The sequence below is a fragment of the Apis mellifera genome, linkage group LG13 (genome assembly GCF_003254395.2).
Source record: "Apis mellifera strain DH4 linkage group LG13, Amel_HAv3.1, whole genome shotgun sequence".
NCBI lineage: Eukaryota > Metazoa > Arthropoda > Insecta > Hymenoptera > Apidae > Apis > Apis mellifera.
Window position 1 is genome coordinate 1045020 of NC_037650.1, and position 7619 is coordinate 1052638.

Here is a 7619-nt window from a genome sequence, read left to right on the forward strand (position 1 = left end):
GAAAAATTCAAAGTTCATATTAAAAAAAAAATTATATAAATTTATAAAAAAAAGTATATAAACTTAGCTATATTATGCACTTTATATTATTTATAATATATACTTTTTATTTGAGACCAAAATAAGATAGTCCCTGCATAAAATTCAATTATTTTCTATTTTTCAAAATCTATAATTATTTTTTATTTTGTTTTTTTTTAATATCAAAAATATATGTATTTATAGTTAAAAATATATATAATTTTAGATATTAATTTAGATATTAAATTTATGATAATGATAATTAATATATTAATTATTTTAAAAAAATAGACTTATTCTCATTCAGAATTGCTCTATCATTAATATACTAGTATTCTCTGATTATTATTATTTAAATGTGGGAAGAAAGATAAATAATGTATAGTGAGAAAAACAAAAGAATAAAAAATATCAAAATATATGGTTTAAAGTTATTCTATGAAATAAACTTCTTCATTCAATAAATCAATCTTCATATTATGGATTATATCGAAATATATAAGAAATCAATTAATTCTTTACGAAAAAAAAATTCAAAATCTGAAAAAGACGAAGTATTATCTTTTTCAGGAAAAAAACGCTTATAATAAAGAAAAAGAAAAATAATTTTATTCTTCAAAAGAAGATAAGAATATAATATCTTCATAGATAGATTATTTAATAAAGAATATAATTTCCCCAAATAATTACAGCTATACGAGCGCACATAGATTTTTCGTAGAAATTTTTATCCGTAGTCTCCATTGTCTTCTGAATATTAAGAGATATAAATGAAATAAATTTAATAATTAAAGAAAATTCCTTATCCAAAAACTGAATATTATCAATTTGAGGGCGAAATATCTAAAGCAATACTATTTATCTACTGTTATTTTATAAATCGGAAAATAGAAATATTATATATTTAAATGAAACATTTTATGATTTAACAAATATTGACAGATTAAGAACAATCCTAGCTTATTAAGAAATATCAGTTCAGCATATAGATTTATCATAGTGCATTTGGGTCGAAAAATGAGTTTGTGAAAGAAGTAAGTATTAATTCCATTTGATGTAAGTTTTGGTATTTGCATGTGTTAATTAAATTCTTGTAACTATTAGATTAAAGAAATCTACGTGATCTGATAAAAATTATGTTCCACAATTATATATAATTTTTTTAATTATATATAATTTTCAATGATTAAAAGCTCTAATTTGCTTTTAAGTATTTTTATTATTACTTATTTAAATTCTGATTTCTTTGTATTTATATTTATATTTATTATATTTTATAGAAATTGGAGTTCGATCATCTTATATAAAAAGAATGATTTTATATATTGCAAAATAATAAGAATCAAGTTTATCTTATTGTAAAAAAAAAAAGACTAACGAAAAATAACCATTCTCAATAAGTTATCAAGTTATCAATATATCGAGTGATCATACTTTGAGCAAAAATGATTATAACCAATAATTTAGAAAACATTGAATTTGATAAATATGTAATTTCAGAAATTGAAAAATTAATAAATCATTAGAATATGCAAAAGAAAATTATGATCAATTTGTTAATTGAAAACAATATTGTACATGTCAAAAATATAAAATATATAAACGTAATGAATTAACTAAAAGACATAATAAATCTAAAAAAAATTTTAAATGAATGAAATGTAATGAATTAAAAGGATATCTTTTACATTTACTTCAATACATATATGACTTGAATTCAATAAAATTGATTTATGCATAAATGAGATTAAAATTTGAAAAAAACTCCTTCATGTTGATTGATTGAATAGAAAGATTAATTTATAATAAAATAGATTTGGTTACAACATTCGATTGAGAAAATTAAAAATGGTATATGATATCACATAAAATAGAATATCGTATAGAAAAAATAAAAAAATGATTTATGGAGATAGAAATAACTTATTAAAAAATGCCATAGATTGAATATTGATATTCGAAGCATAAATATATTATATTAGATAGATATTAGATTATATTAGATATTATATTAGATATTCTGTAAATAATTCATTTGATATCAATAAATGTTTTAAAAAATACATACGATAAAAAATATCAATGAAATTATTTTTATTACATATTTATTATTTGTTAAAATGGATGTTTGAATTATTTAAATTGTATTTCTCAATTGATTTCACTGATATTTTATTAATTATTAAATATATAAAAATCAATATATTTTTTTACTCAAATTTTAATACTCTCTATTATTTATTTATAATATAAAAAGCAGATCATTTCATTCAATAAAGTAAGATGGCTTAGAATTTCTAAAATCTCCATTTGTAAAACATATATATATATAGCAAATATACATAAAAGTATATTTATAAGATGTTCTATTTGAATTATATCTTACAATTTTCACAAAGTGTATTATAATTATTAAAGTATTGTCATTATTGAGATATTTTGTACAAAATCATAATTAGTATAAGCAATAATCACATAAGTATTACTAAATTAGTAGTAAGAATTGTACATATGTTTTGTAGAATAATAGAATTTAAAATAACATTTATATGTATAATATATCTCATGGAACGCTATATTTTTTAAACAATTAAATAGAAAAAGAATTATTAGAAATAAAAAAATCAATGAAACAATCTGAATAATTATATGCAGATATACAGATATACAATTTTATACAGCGATATATTTAAAAAATATAATTATACTTTGCACTTTTTTTCAAACAAAATTTTATAATTTTGACAATTAATGGAATTTATTAATCTCTATAAAAAAGTATTAATACATTTTTATTTTAAATTTATTGATTTTTAAATTATTAAATTCAAAAAGTTAGTAAATTATTTAATATATTTGTAAATAGTACTTTCAATTAATGAAAATTTAAATATTAAATTTAATATTAATATTAAATATAATTCTTCTAACATAATATTATTAGTTGGTTAAAATTTCAATTTTCTCATATCTTTATACTTTAATATTTTCTTTTTTTTTTTTTTTTTTAATTAATTATAATAATTCATTTGGCAAGAACCAATCATTGATGATTGATTTAGTCACAATCGTTCATTAATCCATCGATTTTTTCTTATATTAAGAGCACATATATAAATGACACATGCACATTTATATATGATATGTACATTTTTTCAACATTGTCCAATAATCATCTCTTAAATATCATGATCATATAAATCAGTTAGAAACCAAAACCAAAAGATCAAACATATATGTATATTTTTTATATCACATATTGAATAATAATATATAATATATAATATATTAAAAAATAATATTTTTAAATTAATAATATATATAAATAATATAATATATTAAGATGTCCCATAAGTTTCGCACTTAGAAATAACTTTAACTGGATATTTTTATATAAATATGCCATCTTATTTATTAGCTATTTATGGCATCGGTTTCAATCGTCTCAAAGTTCTTTTAAAGTAACTTTTGTTAACGACATAGTCTCTTTTAAAACTTTTTTTTATACCGTTCAAAAGGAAACATTTGCGACATGTTATGTTTCAATGCTTTAAAAAAGATGATAGTAAATGATGCTGCGGACGAGATTTGTACTGTTTATGGGAGTAGTGCTATAATTATTATCATCCGCAATTGGTTTAAGAAATTGACTTGAAAGATGAAAACCACAGCAACTGTCCAGCAACGACGGATATCAAAGCCATGTTCGCGAAAATTCGCGATATAGTGTGCTTGCAATAGTGTGCAAGAATATCTCTAATAACATCAGGACAACGATACATGATCACCTGATCAGAATGAAATATGTCAATCAATGTAAAGTTTGGATTCTACAACTATTGACGGAGACCGGTCTTATGAATCGTGTTTCTACATGAGATTTACTTCTCCAGCGACATGAAAGAGATCCTTTCTTAAAGAGATTTGTCATTGGAGACGAAATTTGGATGTTGTATCAAAATGTGCATCGAAAATGCATTTAATTTAAGGACAATAGACTTTCAACTGTCGCGAAGTTTATTTGAAGAAAATTCTTTTGTCTATTTGGGTCTGGAAAGGTATAATCTACTATGAGTTCCTTTCTGAAGATGAAACCATCAATTTTGAAAAATATTGCAATCAACTTGATAAATTGAAAGATGCCATAGCAGAAAAACCAAAATTGGCAAATTGATGAGGCCATCACGACAATGCAAAACCGCATGTTGTATTAATTGTAAGAGAAAAGCTGTTTGATTGGGACGTTTTATCGCATCTTCTGTATTCCCCAGATCTTGCTTTAATTATTACTTTTCCTGTTATTAAAAAATTTTCTTCATAATAAATTACGGTTCCAATTTGTAAACAAAATAAAAATGCATTTCGAGGAATATTTTGCAAATAAACTCCAACAATTTTGGAAAAAAAGAAATAATCAGAGAGATGGAAGAAAGTGATAAAGCAGAATGGTTCATATATAACACAATAAATTAAATAAATATCATATATTCATTTCGTATTAAAAAAAAAAAAGAAAGAAACTTATGGCACATCCTAATATGTAATAAATATCAAAATCAATATTTAATAATTAATAAAAAATTACTATTTTAGTTATTTTATTGTAAATTTTTTAAGTATCCGAATATTTTTGTGACGAGATAAATATAATTATGACTTGATTTAATTTTTAATATTATTTTTTATATGAAATTAATAAATTAATAATATTTTGTAAAGTATAATAATAAATAATTAATAAATTTGAATTTATTTTTTCTATAATTAATATATATAGAATTAAAATGAAGTTAATATTCGTATATTTTTATAATCATAAATAGAATATTTTGAATGATTGAGATCCAATATAATATTTTATAGTAATGCTATGACAAAAATAAATAAATAAATACGCAGTAAAATAATTTTTGTAATTTTCATTTTATATAAAAATATTACTAATGAATTTTTTTAGATTTTTTAAAATAAGTTCAAACGCGATATAAATTAGATAAGTTTAATTAATAATTAATTTATGTTCATATTATTGTCTTATTTTAGTTTATTATATTTAAAAAAAATTTTCATATTTATATTTTTTCTCTAATTTTTAACAAAATATAATTCTACATAACGTAGACGTGATTTTAAATAATAAATATATAATAAATTGTAATATAATAATAAATTATAATAGTTTGCTTCATTATAATGTTATAATGCTATAATGTTTTTTCATATGTATAATGTGGAACTAGCTTAAATCAACATTTCAATATTTTATTTCATGTATTTCAATAAATTGCAACGTAATAAATTTTAAATAATATCAAAAATAAGAAAGAATCTACTCAATTTAAAATCCGAGATGGCAAGCAATCTTTCACATCCAATTCAATTATTTGATAAATGTTCATTTAAAAAAAAATTATATGATATTTCTATTATTTCCCTATATAAAAATAAATAGAATATTTCTCACATTTTTCTTTTTTTACTGTTCTTAGATGTATAATCATTTCCAATTCTGAGATGTTTGATAAATTATTGAATATTTTGTATATTCCAATATAGATAATTTATGCAATAATTAATAATAATTTAATTTTTAAATATATAAAATTCAAATATAATATAATATTTAATAAAATTTTATAATATAATATTTAAATAAAATTTTAAATAATAATTCAATAAAAATTCATTTATTTTGATAATAATACATTCATATTGTGTAAATTTATTATTATAAGAAAACTTATTTTTTATAAAATAAATATATTATAAAATTCAGAATTTTACAAAAAAAAATTTTATTACCATTTATAATAAAATACAATATTGAACTAATACTATATTGTAGATAATAAATATCTATTTTTAATTATTTAAAATTTATTATAATAAATATAATTTTAAAAATCATATCTAAATAGTTAGTAAAAAATTAGTTTTGGTTAACTATATATATTTAATAATATTAAATTTTTTTAATATATATATATAATATTAATATATTCGCGAGATACTTTGATTTATGTAACTTTAATGTAAACATAAAAACAAATATGAAAGTTGGTATATAAAAATGTTTATAGAAATTTATAAAAAATTTAATTTCGTATTAGATAAAGTAAAATGAAAACAGTATAATATATGACAATAATATAATGGAAGTAAAATAATTTCACTTCTATTTCATCTCATTTAAAATTTCAAATATTTATATTGTAAATGAATAAGTCTCAAACAAGAAATTTTTATATAGTAATTATTTTTGTACTGTTTTTGACTTCTAAAATTGATTCTCTGAAAAAGTGTCTCACGAATTTAATATCTTATATGTACGTATAACATATATAATAACTTAACATGGCACGCAGTTATTACAATTTAAAATTCCTTTGTAACAATGCAAATTAAGCTTTAAAGATTGAAAAAGTCTTTTTTCATATATTATATATTATATTATCAATGTAATGTAAAAATTAAAAATATCTATTGTATTGTAAGTAAAGTGTACTATTGTATTTAATACATGTAATAAAATTGTATGTCATATGGAAAATTGAATTTCAATAAATAAATAAATAATAAATTCGAAAATCTATTAATTCTTTATAAGTAAAAACTGATCATATTTGTAATTTAATATTATTGGTAAATAGATATATTTATTTTATTTTTATATATTTTAAATATTTTTGAAAAGTGAATTGAGTAATTAAATATTTTTATGAATATAAATTAGTTATAAAGAAAAATATTATTTTATTATGTATTTTAATATATAAAAATATTATTTATAAAAATATAATTTATTATTAAATATCTTTATTCTTAATTGTTTAAAAATAGTATATTATTAAAATTATTTTTTTTTTTTTAGAAAAGATTTTCAGTCAGGAAATTCAACAAATTATAAAATTCTGGAATTCTAAATATATATAACATAAAATTCTTTTACTAACTAAATTATTTCAAAGCATTCAATAAACACTAAATATAAGAGAAATTTAAAAGAATGAAAGATATTTATGTATATTTTGTGATAAAATAATAATTAATTTTTTGTAAAAGAAAATAAAGAATTTTTTAAATTTTTATTAAATTTTTATTAAATTTTTATTAGAAACTTGACATCAAAAAAAGTTTATGATAAGATCAAATGGCTATTTTTGTGAAGCAAAATAGTACCACTATCTGCTAGCATTCAAGTTTAGATTTTTTATTTAAATTTTTTGGTCATTATTTATTGACAATATATATTATTTATTATTATATATATTGATTAATTTATTTAATTCTTTAATTTTTTATATTTCTCAATAGTAATTAATTTATGATAAATTTTTAAAAATCATACATTTCCAAAATCATGTAAAGTATTATTCAAAATCTTTCCTAAGTAGTTTTCGCAACAACAAATTTAAACTTTGTGAATTTTTCTACTGCTGTATTGTTTAAATTTGTTATTTACTTTTTTCATAACTGTGATTGTATTCTTTTTTAAGAAAACTCATTCTTTTCGAATCATCAATTTCTTTTTTTTATTTTTTTTTTACAATAATTTTAAGTTAAATTTGCATCATATTTATTTATATATGATTATATGT

The 7619-nt window shown here is 18.5% G+C and overlaps 1 protein-coding gene across 1 annotated transcript in view; it reads left to right on the forward strand.

Moving 5' to 3' along the window:
• LOC102656271 overlaps positions 1 to 7619 on the forward strand; it is a 38486-nt gene that overhangs the window by 7867 nt on the left and 23000 nt on the right. The gene's annotated exons all lie outside the window — the stretch shown is intronic.